Here is a 16,332-nt window from a genome sequence, read left to right as displayed (position 1 = left end):
TTTCAGAGAAATTACCATGACTTAATGAGAACTTTAGGTTGAAGGAAGACATTTCAGTCAAATGATAGTGAAATTGATATGATCAAAATGAAATATGTGGCATATTTATCTAATCAGCTAGAGCTGCAATCTCGAACCATGGTCATTTACAGCTCAATCAACTCGTCTAGTCATTATCAGCTAATGATACAATGAGTGATTACCCCCACATGGAGATAATAAGTGAGTTCACGAAAATCAGCACTTCCATTATAAAGTGTGACAGGTAGGTCTGAAAATAAGGTCTTCGAATGCAGTTAGTGCCTGGCTTGCCTAACAAAAATTTCATAGGAAAAAATGGAACTGCATAGTTGCAAGATGAGGTACCACCCCTTTGGAAAGCGACTTAGCAATTTTTATCAAAAATCATTAAAATATTCACACCTTTGCACCACATGCTTTTTTTTTTAGTTTGATACAATACCAAATTTTCAAAAAATGCAACCGGAGTACAAGGAACTTTTCCTATACAATTTTGAGAGTAAGTTGCTGATATGGTACCCTTACCATCCTTGAACATTCTGGGGTGAATTTCTTACAAATCAATACATTTTCTTACATAACCACAATACAACCATCAAAATTAAGAAATTAACAGTGATACATTACTACCATCTTGTTTTCACATTATTCAATTTTCATCAGTTGTCTCAGTAATGTCTTTACAGTGAAAGGATCCAGTTCAGAATAACATGTTGCTTTAGTTGTCGTGACTCTTTAGTCTCCTTCAATATAGAGCAGTTTTTCCTTCTTCCCTTGCTTTTTGTGGTTATGGCACTTTTGAAGATTACAGATCAGTTATTTTGTAGATGGTACCTCGGTTCAGGTTAGTCTGCTGTTCCCTTAAGATTCGATTCAAGTCATGACTTTGGTGAGAATATCACAGAAGTGATGGTGTGTCCTTCTCATTGAATTCTATAATGTGGCACGTAATTTTTATTAGTCTCATTTGTTATATTAACTTTAATCACTTCATTGAGGTGGTATCCACCAGGTTTTTTCACTGTAAAGTTACTCTTTTTCCCTTTGTAATAATTACTTTGAGATGATATAAATAGCCTGTACCTCATGAAACTTTCAATTTATTAATTAATTTATTTATATCTTTTGTTTATTTAGAGTAGCATGAACTCATGTATTTGTATTTTATTCAAGAGGTTTTAATCTGTTATCTCATTATTTTATTTTGTGCCTCAAATTGTCACAGATTTGGCCAGTAGGAACGCCTTCATGTTGGTTTTTGTGTTGTTTTGACATGGCCTCATCATTTGTGGAGCACTTTCTCTCTTTCTGGCACAGGATGTGTCAAGTTCATCCTGTACTTTTCCTGAACTAGCACTGGAATCTTCTACTTCTCCAAAGAGCCTTAGTTCCTTTTAGTAGAGAATGATATTTAGAAACCAAAATCTGGGAGCTAGATGTGCTCATTGTTCAGTGACACTGGGAGTCGTGACTCCCAGGCCTTCTCAGTAGACAGAGGCAGGAAATGAATAGATATACCCGTATCTATCTCTCTAGATAGCTATATAGAGATATGTATGGGAGCATTTCCATCTATTTATTAAACTATGAGTACAAACATACTTCTAATTTGAATCTGACACCACATTGTTTGTTGTAGTTTTCTTCCTTTCATTAATTCCCTTCTTTCACAATGAGAAACTGGACTCCTGTTATTATTAGTACATTTACTTATTTGGTTAACCCACTTGTATGTGACCAACCTCCAGTCACTGCCACCACCCTTCTTCCCCATGAGGTCACCCTTGTGGTCCTTCTCTCAGCCTCTAGGCTTTCCTCACCCCACACACTATGCTCTGCCCCATGTAGTAGCTTTTATGTCTAGCATACTGAATGTATTTGGAGTTCAATTTCCTTATTTTCTGGGAATTTTATGAATATTTAATTTATAGGACCTTATTTATCTCTATAAGCCAATCAGAGCAGAGTTTATTTTAATTTAAAAGACTTTATAATTTAATTTATTAATGCCTCCAGAGATAGGAAAATATTTCATGGTCATACTATGAGAAGTAAAGGACTCTGAGTTATAGACACACGTATGTATAAAGAGTGTATGTCTTCAGTTCTACAAGTTTATTCACAGGTTAAGAGTAAGATAGGAACATAAAAACTCACAGGTCCACATATCATAGAGCTGTTCACTCTCCTGGCAAGCATGAAATTCTTAGTTGATGCAAGCTCAAAACAGACAAATAAAAAAGACTAACAACCCTGGATTCTCTATCCTTTCACCCAAAAGAGAATAGACCTCTATTGTCCATTAAACTATTTACCTATATTATCAAGTAGTCAGATCATAAAACCAAACTCCACTAATTATTGCTGTCACCATAACTTATTCCTCATGTGTGAACTAGAAACAAAAACAAAATGTAAAATTAGAGGAGAGAGAGAGGAAAAAACCCTACAGAAACATAGAGACAGAAAAGTTCAAGTTCTATTGGTGCTTGAGATTCATTTCTGGAAGCCAAGAAAAGATGTGCCTGGTCTTAAGCCATCCGCTCACCCCACTCCCTTGCTCCTCCTAATAGGTGTACCTCCTGGTAATGCAGTTTACCTGGCTCTGTCAGCGCATCTTGGTGGATGACCTCCAAACTGTTAAAGAATAATTAAAAAGAAGAAAAGTCATGACTCCTATACAAATACAAAATGAACATGTGTCAAAGATTTTACTTAACCTATTACTTAATGAGGGAACCAATAAGATATTATAACCAGTTTCTATAATGGCTTTTAGAAAAGGGAAAGAAAAAGGAGAGAAAGAGAGGGATGAAGAGAAAGAAGAAGAGCTTACTACATAATTTTGATTCTGAGACCTAGTCCAAAGGAAAAATCTAGATTAAGGATATAATTTTATGCATGAATATGTTCATTCAGCATTATATTTAATAGATAAAAATTGGAAGCGGTCTAATTGCCCATCAATAAGAAATGATTAAATAATGGTAAACACATAGATTATTAGGCAGTCACTAAAAATGTTGATGGAGGATCTCTTAGTGAAGAGGATAATTTGAACGCACACACTGAATCTAACTCAGAGATATAGCTGGAGGCAAGGGTGTGCTATGATTTCAGTGACCGTATATTCCAGTTCACCTGGGACAATCCCAGTTTATCCTTGTTATCTTATAATTATTAATCTCCCTTTTTTGCTTTCAAAAGAGTCTCTGTACATAGTTGTACCAGTACATAGTTGTATATCCTAGTTGTGGGTCCTTCTAGTTGTGCTGTGTAGGACGCCGCCTCAGCATGGCTTGGTGAATGGTGAATGGTGCTAGGTTTGTGCCCAGGATCTGAATGGGTGAAACCCTGGGCTGCAAGAGCGGAGTGTGAAAACTTAACCACTCAGCCATGTGGCTGGCTCCCTCAACAATATGAATTTGGTTAAGTAAACCATGGTACTGTCATGTTACAAAATATTAGGCAGTTTTTAAAATATGTGGTCAAGTAATTTTTAACAATATTGGGAAAATACTTATGATACAATGTTAGAGAAAAAGTTGACTATTAAATTTACATAACCCATTCTGTAAATGTATTTCCTTTTTTTTTTTCCAAAGATTGGCACCTAGACTAACAACTGTTGCCAATCTTCTTTTTTTTTAAGGATTGGCACCTGGGCTAACAACTGTTGCCAATCTTTTTTTTTTTTTATGCTTTATCTCCCCAAACCCGCCCTGTACACAGTTGTATATCTTAGTTGCAGGTCCTTCTAGTTGTGGGATGTGGGACGCTGCCTCAACATGGCCTGACGAGCAGTGCCGTGTCCGCGCCCAGGATCCAAACCCTGGGCCGCCACAGCGGAGTACGCGAACTTAACCACTCGGTCATGGAGCCGGTCCCTGTAAATGTATTTTCTATACATCATACATAGAAATGCATTGGAAAATATTGAAAGAGAATACACTAAAATTTAATAGTGATTATACCTGGGTGATTCTAAGTTTTCTTCATTATACTTCCCTGAATTTATCCACAATTTTAAATAATAAGAACATATGAAAATAATATAGTCAGAAAAAGTAAAAAGATGGTTATGAAGGTTGTGCAGCAAGATAAAGGTTATGCATATGAAGAGAAGAAGTAGAAGATGAAATTAGAGGTACACTCCGTGTTATGGACTGAATGTTTGTGAAGCCCTAACCCCCAGTGCGGTAATATTTGGACATGGAGACTCTAGGGAAGTAATTAAGATTAAATGAGGTCACAAAGGTGGGGCCTGATCTGATTGGATTAATGTCCTTAAAAGAAAATACCCCAGAGATCTCATTCTCTCTCTCTTTTCCCGAGCAGGCACTGAGGAAAGGCCTTGTGAACACATAACAAGAAGGTGGCTGCCTGCAAACCAGGAAGAGAGGCCTCACCTGAAACCAAATCAACCAGAATCTTCATGTTAGACTTCTAGCCTCCAGATCCGTGAGAAGTAAATGTCTGTTGTCTAAGCCTCACAGTTGATGATATTTTGCTATGGCAGTCCAAACAGACTAATGGAAGCAGATTAAAATGGAAGGAAACACTCTAAGGAGTAATATCTGCTGGGTTTATTCCTCTCTCTCCTCTTTCTAAACACAACGGGAGGCTAGTGGGTTAACAGGCAATGAGTTGTAGGTCATGGGAACAAGTCCTAATGCTTCCGGTGGAGCACAAACCAAGACGGGCCGCCAGGGTGTGGCTGCCCTACTCCTGGAGTATTGTGTTCAGTGTTGGTGCCTGACTTTAAAAGGAGGCCATTGACCCAGAAACACATTCAGAGGAGATTAACTAGGTATGTGAAGTCTCTTCCAGAAACCATGTCTGGGCTCGCGGAGCGAAGGGGGTCTTCAAGTCATAAAACCCAACATCTTTTGCATTCTCTTCCACCTTTAAGACTCCCTTGGAAACTCCCTTCAAATAGGCCTTCTAGTGATTTGGTGATTAGATAGGCATTTTAGTGATTACAGATCAGACTTCAATTTTCTTTATTCCGCTCCATTCTAAGTTAAAGAAAGAATAGAGGGTTTTATTTTCCACTTTTGTAAAAGGAGGAAGTGAAGGAGCAACGGTGTCACACATAACCTCATTTTCTGGCAGAACACGAAAATCATTGCAGATTCGGAGGCGCCAGTGAGCGATCAAGCAAGAGGGCATGTCAGGAGGAAAGATGGCACACGTCTGCACACTGTAGAGCAGGCCGCATACCGTAGTATCAATGTTACATGCGTTCTTCCTCAACATCTCAAGACTTTTTTGTGAAGTGGATAAAATCCAAATTACAATGTAATCTGTGCTTTTGCAAATTAGCCACAAACCATCTAGTTTCTAACCAATTACTTGATATTTTTATCTACCTCTAAATGTTGCTGACCTAAAAAAAATCTGATCAAAGGCTGTGGAAATTCTAACCCCTGCAGCAAGTATTAAATTGGTCCACTCTGTGTCCTGTGCTGGCAAATCGTTATACTCTAGAGCCTGACGACCCACAAGTGACTCAATTAGATGCATGATGTAGCAGCAATGTTTTAAAGTTGTCCACACTTGACTTCATGCCTTTAAAACAACAACAATCAGCCCAGCCCCTTAAAATCTCCCCAAACCTAATAAACAGAAACGTCTTTCCTTCTATACCCCGGAGCAGATGTGAGGGCACCCATACCCTCTGGGTAGTCATGGAAAACAAGGATAAGCACCTTTGTGGAATCAATCTGTTTCTAATAACCAGCTTCTTCTCACATCAGGCTTCTCTGTATGTTGTGAAGATCTTTGAATTTCCCTGGCATCATCCTTACCTGTCCCACCCCTTCCTCCACCTCAGCCCCAAATGGGCCCTGGTTCTCTAGAACTTTATCACTTGACTTAAGGGGGGCTTGATAGGAAGGGGCTTGATATTGGATGCCAAACTCTGTCAAAAGAGAAGCAGTTGGAACCCTTGACTTCTCTTAGGAGATGGAATTGACCAGTTGAGGGGACAATGGAAACACTGTTCTGACAATGTAATTTGGTATTTAGGAAAATTTATTCCTGTCTTGAGAAGTTACCTCTTTGCTATATCTAATTGCTACCTCTCACAAAAGACTGTGAATTTCCCAATATTAAAGATTATTTCATGCATTCCTGTTGAACATACTGTATATGTATATACATATCTACATAGTGGGAGAGGACACAAATGCCCATGTAAACTGTTAGGTTGAAATAGATTTTCTGTTTGATTCAGCAGAATATATTCTATTACTGCTTTTGTCCAGTAAATTCCATGAACAAACAGAGAGAACTGGTTGTTTTGGGACAAGGCAGATTCTTTCCTTGTTTGCCTGCTGCATGTTTCTTATTAGAACAGTGTGCTTATGTGTGTGTGTGCATGCACACATGGGTGTGCCTGCACGTATAGACAAGGTAAACTTTCAGAGAGCCTAAAGGGCAACAGAACCAGCCTGACATCTAGTTTCTATGACAGCTCATATCTGAAACAGTCAGCTGCAACTTTTTTAAATAACAGAGTTCTGACTGTTCGTGGCTTCAGTAACCATTGAGAGAGGCTGTTTTGCTTGAACAAAAGCTAAAACATTTGCCTAATGACTACAGAGTTCTTTCCCTGTGCAGAGTGAGACCTAGTTCCTTGTCCCTGAAACTGTTGTTAGTGATTTTACCAGCTTCCATCCTATGCAACAGGCTCTATGAAAAGCCCTGAGTGCCCACTTTCCAGCACCGTGAGGGTCTCTCCCAGGGGGAAGCTGAACTGCTCTTAGGTCTCTTTGCGGTGCTTCTCAGTCCCTCTCATCGCTGCCTTTCCATCTACCTCTTTTGGACTCACGCTTCATTTGCACTGTCTTTTTGGTACATGACCAACACTTCCATTTGGATGTTGTCTCTCAGAAGGATGCTCCTAGCCCATTACCAGCTCAGGGTCTCAGAACCACCGACCAAATCAGAGCCCCAAGCTTCCCACTTGCTCAGTGGGGGGACCACCATCTGAATGTATTATAGACTTGACTGTGTCACACACCCACAAATGTGAAGATGGCTTCCTCCACCAGAGAGCCCTAATCATGCAAAAGAAAGACCTGTTACATCCCAAAAGCACAAGTTGTTTTAATTCTTTGAGGCTTGTTGGGAATTGAGGATAACACAATGCCCAGGATATGCAACAAACAGGCAGGAGTCTCATTGTAGACCCACATGGAAATACAAGGACGGGCTGCAAGTGAATAAAGTGAAAGTTTTGTTCTCTGCTGTTTGACCGGTTGTCTCTTCAGTGATATCTTCCATTTAGAGAATATACAGAAAAAGCCACCAGAAAGAAAGTAGAAACAAAGCCATTTCTTTAGCGTTTCTGGCTGTCAAGAAAGTTAAGCATTGACTCTCGAGCTTGAGTGTCCTGAGTTGTCAACCCTCCTGCGCCTCCACCTTTAGAGGCTGCTTCTCTCCTGTCGCTTCCCTTTGCCTTGCCTGCCGCAGAGCCTCGACAGGTAAAGGGCCCACATGGCCCCGAACTCATAGGGCAAATGTTTGACAAATCCCTGGGGATAGAATTCATGATCAATAGGTTGTTGTGAGGATTAAAGGCAACAGTTATGTGAAAAACACTCAGCACATTACTTGGCACATAATAACTACTCAATAAATGTTATTTGTTTATTTGCTTTTTTGGATATATCCCTACTGTGATTCCAGAGAGGATTAAAAGCAGCTTATGAAAATAATCACAAAGAGTCTAACTGTGATATAATCTATGATTCTGGCCTCTAGAGTGAAAATATGGAGAACACGCTCCCTAAATTTTTTCCACCTCTTACCATTCAGCACCACCAGGTTCTGCGCATAAACACGTCTTGCAAGGCATTTTCTGTGTAAGTTAATACATCTGTCTCTAAAAGTCTGGCCCTCGGAGCAGCAATCTGTACCCTGAATAACCTCTCCAGTAAGTCTGCCACCATTCCTGGGGTTTAGGTCCTCAGAGACGATTAACAACACCATGGGGCCATGGGGAAGGCAGAATCAAAAAAAGTGAAAAGCTCATCAAAAGGAGACTTGTGTCCAGTCAGATAGCATGTCCCTTGACAGATGGAATCTAAGTATTGAGACACGGCGTGCAGCTTGCCAGAGAACCAAATCAGGAGTAGGAAGTAGATCTTCCATTGCGTCTGAGCCAGGGAACTTCATCGTGGTCCCCTGAGACGGAGGGAGGTGAGCCCATCAGCCTATCCTTAACATAGCCAGTCTATTCTCCAAAGCTGCCAGAGAGAAAGGGGCCCAAACCATGAATATGGGGGGAGGTTCAGGTGCCTTTGGCCCCCCCAAACATCCTCATTCCAGGAGAGGAATCTTAGACATGGAACAGTAGGCAGGCCCTTTGCTATTTCTCCCCCGAGCAGTTGAGACTAGGTTCCAACTTTTAGTGAAACTTTATTTGAAGGTTCAGTGACAACAGAAGAAAAATTTTACACAGAAAATCACTTACAACTACTATATAGGCTTAAGCCTGCTTTAGAGTGTCGTGGGGGGTAATTCCCAGCCCCACTCTGAGCCTCATGTGGCAGTGGAAGCTCACTCTCTAAGGCAGCTTCTGTCAGGTGCCTTGAGTCCTTGGATCTGTTCCAAACTCCTCCCCAGACTCAGAAAGAGGAAGATTCTTTCCCTATTGCTCATTCCTGCTCCAGGGTTAGCCTCTTCCCAGGATTATTATAACTCGGGGCACCCTCCGGGGAGACTTCGTGCCCAACCACATGACTTTGACCTCTTTAATCATTCTAAAACCATCACTACTTAGCTGGTCATTTCCCAAAGTCGGGGAAATTTAGTCCTATCCATGGTCATCATATTACATTATATCAACTCTTTCCTGACCTTGGAAAAATTCTTGTTTAGCATTTCATAATCACTTACATTTAACAGTAAACGGAACTTTTATAAGCTTTCTATCATGTAATCCTTTACAACAACACCGTGAGGCAAGCATTGTTGTCCTCATTTACAGATGAGAAAACTGAGGCTTAGAGAATTGAAGTGGCTTGTCCTGCTTGAATCGATCAGGTGGGATTTCCACTGCATCACGATTGGCTACCTAGTGCCTTGTGAGGAGATGCCAACAACATCCTTCTTTATTTTGCCATGATAAAATTATCATATATTTGTTAGAATAAATCACTGAAGTATATTCAGGAAAAAGCAGAACTCCCCCTTCATCTCCTCACCCTTTTCTACCTCCCAGCTCTTTTCTCCTCTCCAGAGGTCAACCCTGTGAGCAGTTGGGGATGTGTCCATTCTGATCTTTTTCTATCCATTTAAAATCATACAATACACATATACTGTTTAAAGATATGTAAATAGGGTCATATTATATAAATATATATTTCTATCACTTTCCTTTTTCACTTAAAAATATATCATGGAAATCTTTCCTTGACATTATGGTTGGATCTACTTTTTAAAAACGAGATGTATTGCATAGTGTAGCAATACCATGATTTATTTAACCATTTTCCTCCTTATGAACAATTAGGATGTTTCCAATATTTTGCTATACAAAAAATGCTATAATAAACAGCCTTGAATCCATATCACTGTGCATAGGTGTATGTGGAATGGCTTGGTCAAAGGGGATGTACATTTTATTAATATTTTGATAGATACTACCAAACTGCCTTCCAATGTGTACTCTAACAAGTTGTATATGAGATTACTTGTTCCCTGAATCCTTGCCAACAGGAAATATCATCAATCCTTAACCTTTTGTCATTCTTACAGGAAAAGAAAGCTAACTCATTATGCTAATGCCATCTTTAATCCCAGCTTCTTAGACATTTGCCTGAGCAGAGTACGCCTCTGGAAGTAACGACATGATAAGAACAGGGTCTGGAGTGGTGGTTCCAGATTTCTATCTAGGAAAATCCTGCAGCTAGAGAGGGCTGGCGGCTGGGAGACTGCACTGGAGCGGTGCTTGCCTGGGAAGCCAGTCTTTATATTGTACACTATGTGAATTGGCTCTCGGGACACAGATGAAGATTATGGAATGATTAAAGCCTCCCCAGTTCCTTCCCTCCTCCCAGTTTATGCAGACATGGCAGTTTTGGGAAGGAGGCTGCCACCACCCAGTCAGTCTGAAACAGAGAAAGTCTTGGTGATGAGAAGAATGTTACTTTCGCATCCACCTCCATTTATGCCACAGCAGCTCCCATTTCTTGGACAAAAACGATTTAGGACTGAGTGATAAATAAAAAACTCAAGCACCCTACTTTTTACTTTACTTCCTGACCCGGCCGTCTGGACGAGGCTGATGCTGGAGTAGTTCATATTAATTAAGTTTCTATTGGGGATACAATTTTGCATTGAAAGAAAAAAACTGTGGCATATGTTATCCCAGTACAGGCTGGTGAACATTACAGTTCCTGAAAGGGACTTTGGAGTTCAATGTGGCATTAGCTATATTTAGTTCTGAGCAGGAATAACCACTGGAGTGGCCTACTTTATTATCAGTTTGAGAAATTACCATTGAGCCAAATGATTTGGGGAGAATCAAAAAGAGGACCACTGGGGTTTTCCTTGCTGTGAAATCAAAACACCTCCCAAGTACTACTTCTTTTAATCCTGAACACAAACTTCATTCCAATTACACTACCAGCGATAGCCGAACAGTGTGAGATCCACTGTGAAATGAACATTACTAATGTTAAAAAAAAAAATCCAGCATATCCATCCTTCAAAAATTTAGTATCTTAATGTGATCCATGACTTAGTCACCTTTTGTTCTGCTTTCTGTTTGATTATAATTTTATCTATTAATCATGTTAATCCAATAGACTCTGCTTTAATCAAATGTGAGTCAATTACCCAGTTCTTCAAATTATATTTTTTAATGAAAGACATTTTTTAAAATTGAATGCCAATTAGGGCCAAGCCAAACTTGTTCGTAAAGTTCGGGTTATCACAGAACAGTATGAGCCCTTGACTGTACCTGTATTTCCAGCTCCTGATGAGGGCATGCTGTGTGCTTTTAGACACAGCCATTAACCTCTCTGTAATTCCCGGTTTTCCACCTGTGAAATGAGGATAATGATGCTTCTGGCTTGGGAAATGGTTTTATGACTCTTATTTGAAAAATGCAGCTAGAAAGGCCATTTTTTTAAAAAAGCCTTATGTAATTTTGCTCTTAATTTCTTACCATAAATGGTTTTGTTTTTCCTTCACACCAAACTGGTTTTCCACATAGTTAGAGAACTACAAATAAATCCACTGAGAGGGAAGTCAGATTGGGAAGTGTCTCTCTAGAACAGAGATTCTATACCATGGACGTTTATGGACAGAGTGACAAGGAGGTTCTATCCACAGGCCTCCCACAATTACGTCCAAGTGGCCTCCTGGAGCTCTGTGCTGGGAAAGGTTGTAATGCTGTTTCCTAGTCCAGCAGAATCGAGCCCCATGTCTGTTAAAGAGGCTTGTTACAGACACAGGAATGGGGTGTGGTGGCAGAAGTGTAGAGAGAACTAGCTGATAGTTTAAGGAGCTCCATGGATTGGCCTCTGGGGGTCCTCGTTCTCCACTGACATTGTGTACGAAGGAGCATATGCATATGCACATTCCTCTAGAATGGGACTCCTTAGTTATCATTAATTTTCAGTAAGACTCTAAATGGAGTCTACAAACCACTGCTTTAGGATCAAATGGACTATGAGGTCAGGGGTCCAAACCTTGAGCTGGGACTGATGCCAGAGGATCATCGCCACCTGTTCAATGGGAAGGGAAAGTAATCTCATCAGCAGACAAGTGTTTCTGCTTCTGTTCTGTGAACCTGGCTGCCATTACACCGTCTGAAATTGGGGATCTGGACTCCTCGGGAAGAGGGCTCTTTCCTAGTTGTTGAAGTTTAGGGAGGTAATGATAGTTATTTCATTCCCTTTCTTTTCTGCTCCAAGTGCCGCACTCCTCTGGTATTTAGCTCTGTTGTTGAGTTGAAATCACGTTAGTGTATTACAGGTTGATCCAGCTGAGTGCATTCTGCAGAGAAATGACAAGTGGCCTGGTGGTGGTAAAAAGCTCTCCTAATGGCAGGTGGCAGTATGGTGTATTAGTGCTTCTTGATGGACAGCTAGGGACTTGCTGTCAATTTCCAGGTTCTGTGTCACCATGGGTCCAAGGAAAATCATTTGTATTAGTTATCACCAAGGAGGGGCCACCAGGGCAGAGAGCTTCTGTTCCACAAAGTGGTCTGGGCAGCTGGCTGGGTAAACGGAGATGTTCTGACCCTTCTGCCAATAAGCTCTTGTGGCCATTCCACTTGAAGTGAACCTCATATTTCCAAGGGGCTCAAGGCCACTTGGAGCCAACGCTCTGCAGAAGTAACTATTCCTGAGTTGTAATGCTACTGTTAAATGTTCATGGACAGAACTTTTAATTTGTATATTGTTAAAATGAAAACCTTTTGCATTCCAATCTGTACGATCATTTGAGAATCTGTGTCTGTGTTTCAGTCAGGCCCAGGGGTTGATGGCTGCCACAGGGAGGCAGGGTTACTCACACTCAGTGGGCAAAATGAAACTCAACCAAACAGCTAGTGTTCTCTAATTCTGTAGCAGTCTTCTTGTTGACTCCGAATGCCTGGATGCTAGGTCCTGACTCTCCTCCCTTTCCAGCCCCCAGTGAGGATGCCAAAGAACATCCCATGAGATAGAAAAAGAAAGGCCTTACCATCCTTGAGTTAGATAAATAAAACTTTCTCCTCCAAAATTTTTAATTCTCTTAGATAGACTTTTAGCGGTGGAATTCTTAGGCCAAATAAAGCGAATATTTTGAGGCGTTTGACTGCCATATTGGTTCCAAAGTATTGTGTCAGTTTAGGAGTTTATTTCTAGTTGTATTTCCTTATTTGAGAATTGTCTTTTAGGTACTTTACCCATTTACTTTCATCGGTTTTAGTTTTTTTCTCATCTATTTGTGTGAACTCTTTACATACTAAATACTTATACTTTGCATACTAAATATCTCTACAACACTTGCTGCAGATATTTTCCTAAGGCTACTGGGAATCTTCTTGGTGTGCAGAAATTTTCACTTTTATGAAATCAAATCTGTCCTTTCTTTAGCGACTTCCTTGGTCATTTTATTCCAATAAAGATTTATTAAGTATGTAAGATGTGCCAGGCATTGTGGTGGGTTTAAACGTAAATAACACACTATCCCTGGCCTCCAGGAGCTTGCAATCTTTTGAGGATATGACAGCAAAGAAAACTTCAACACAGTGGATCAAGAGGACTTCCACTTCTAGAATTATGGCCGACTAGGTACTCAAAGGAGCCCAATGACTGCAGTGCAAGGGTTCTAGAATTAAACCCCGGAAAGGACACACTCTTAGAGATATTGCTAGTTTTACAAGAGGTAGAGGAGGTCTCTTAAGATCCTTGTCTTTCTAGTAAACATGGCAGCAAAAATGTGGGTTTGGGTTGAATAAAGCCAGAGTGGCTAGCAGCAAGGAGGAGGGTGGTTACAGGACAGCAACTCTGCCTGTTATAAGTGGTTATCTAGCCTTGGGCCAGCAGGGATGGGAAAGCTGAGCTGGCACCACCCTTAGACTGGGGCAAGAGGGACCCTGCCTTGGGTCCATGCTTTAGAGAAAGCTCTCAGATCATACACACGCACACACACACACACGCAATACACATACACACATAGATTAAAGACATGCACTCAGCACAAGCAGAGCATGACCATACTCTACACAACCACTCTCATGATTAACTCCATTCAGGCCCTGGGGAAACACTTGTGCCAAATAGCATCCGAAGAAAGGGTGCTGAAGTAGATATGGTGAGGTTTGGGTTGTTGGAGATGGATAGCGCTTTAGAAGGGAGGGAGGATTTGAGGAGTGGAAACCTTTAGATAAAAGAAAAGATAAATTAATCAACTTGTTAAATCCTTTTCTTCAGAGTGAATGCAACAGGTTGTCACACAATAAAGTATTGCTCAGTAGTCTCAAGTGTCCATTTTTTTTGCTTCTGTTCGTGTCCAATTTGTGGTTCTGGAGGGACTCACAAATTAGCACAGTATTTGCAACAGATGCATATGGCTGCAGAGGAAATTTTCCACTATTAAACAATTCATATTGTGTTACATTCACAGATCTGCAGGTTTAATACACTGTATGTGAAGTGTGATATCTACTGGTTCTTTACATTAGGAACTCGAGACACATTGAGCACTAGAATTACAAATAATTTGATATTATACAAACATATGATAATCACAAAATTTAAAATTACTTTAGGAAGTTTCAGTTTCTTGAAAATAGTAATAGAAAACATTAATATTAATAGAAAAAAATTATGTGAACATCTTGCTGATAACATAAGTGATTTTTCTAAAATGAAGGCAAGAAAAATAAATTTTATGAAATAACTGTATCATAATTAATGAATCACGTAAGTATTGATTTTATTTCTCAGCCAAACCTCACTAACCTATCAAAAGAATATTCAGACACATGCAATAACAATTAACATTTCAGTTGTTTTTACTATTCTGTCAACTTTCCGTTATATAAAAACCATAGTTTTACACACAATTCTCTACTTTGTTGTATGAAGGTATATTTTTCAAAGTAGGGGGATGGAACATATTTTATGTACCAATTTGAGGGCTTGATTTGCAGTTTGTTTTTTTTCTTGAGGAAAATTAGCCCTGAGCTAACATCTGCCACCAATTCTCCTCTTTTTGCTGAGGAAGACTGGCCCTGAGCTAACATCCGTGCCCATCTACCTCTATTTAATGTGGGACGCCTACCACAGCATGGCTGGGCAAGTGGTGCCATGTCCGCACCCAGGATTCAAACCTGCGAACCCCAGGCCACCGAAGTGGAATGTGCGCACTTAACTGCTGTGCCACCAGGCTGGCCCCTTGATTTGTAGTTTTTAAGCATTTAGACATGGATATGTATTGATCCCATTTTTACTCTTGCCCTGGCCACCACACATGTGAGGGGCAGACTTGCCCAAATTCCAAGGGGGCTAAAGTAGCCAGGTTGGTGGTATCTCCTGGGGCAAAGATGAAATTATATTAGATGTTTGAAAAAAATGTCTAATACTTGAATTGTGAAAATTATACATGTCAAAACTTTCATCAGGATGCAATAAAAGTGGGGTTTTATACATTCAAATGCTTACATTAGAAAAGGATAAAAGATGAAAATTAATGAATGGTGCTCAATTAAAAAGTTTTAAAAGGGGGGCCAGCCCAGTGGCCAAATGGTTAAGTTTGCGCACTCCACTTTGGTGGCCCAGGGTTTCACCGGTTCGAATCCTGGACGCTGACATGGCACTGCTCATCAGGCCATGCTGAGGCGGTATCCCACATGCCACAACTAAAAAGACCCACAACTGAAAATATACAACTATGTTCTGGGGGGCTTTGGGGAGAAAAAGGAAAGATAAAATCTTTGAAAAAAAGTCTTAAAAGGTAAACTCAAAAATGTAGAGAGACAAAACAGTAATCAGTGAAAAAGAAGACATACGAAAGATAAAATAAAAGAGCCAAAAGTTGTTTCTTTTAAGACTAATCAAATAGAGAAATTTTGGTAACATTAAGAAAAGAAAATAGAAATGATCAATATAAAGAAAAGGGAAATATTCCTATACATTAGCTGAAATTTAAAAATATTATTAAAGAATACTATGAACAATTTTATGCAAATTGATTTAAACAATTAGATGTAATGGGCAAATTCCTGGAAAAATATAGCTTAGCAAAACTGACTCAATAAGAAATAGAAAGCTTGTATTGTTCCTTAATTATAAAAGAAATCAGAACGTTAGTTAAAAATCTTTCCATAAAGAAAACAACGATTGAGTTCTAACAGACCAAGCCAATATTAAACAAACTTCTCTAGAAAACACAGAAAGAGGAACACTTCCCAACTAATTTTAGAAGGCTTATATCACTTTATAACAAAACCTGGCAAGGACAGATTGAGAATGGAAGATTATAGGACTTTTACGGAATTTCAAGTCCAGACATTTTCTTTCCTTTCAAAAGATTTGATGTATATTCAATTAAATATTTTTAAAATTCTGTTTGATTAAAAAATTTTAGATTGAATCCATCCAGAATTTATTTAGATATGTAATGTTAGATGAACACACACACATTTCTGAAATAGCTCACCTGTAGTTCTCTCACTATATAGTAAATAATCTTTTCCATTTAGTAAAAGTGAAGATTTTATTACCAGGAATTTTTATTACTAGGAATTTTTTATTAACACATGCAGACTCAGTTACTTTGGGTTTATCCCTGGTAAACGCT

This window comes from Equus caballus, chromosome 1 (genome assembly GCF_041296265.1).
Source record: "Equus caballus isolate H_3958 breed thoroughbred chromosome 1, TB-T2T, whole genome shotgun sequence".
Classification (NCBI taxonomy): Eukaryota; Metazoa; Chordata; class Mammalia; order Perissodactyla; family Equidae; genus Equus; species Equus caballus.
The sequence above is the reverse complement of the archived record's forward strand: the minus strand, read 5'-3'. Positions refer to the sequence as shown.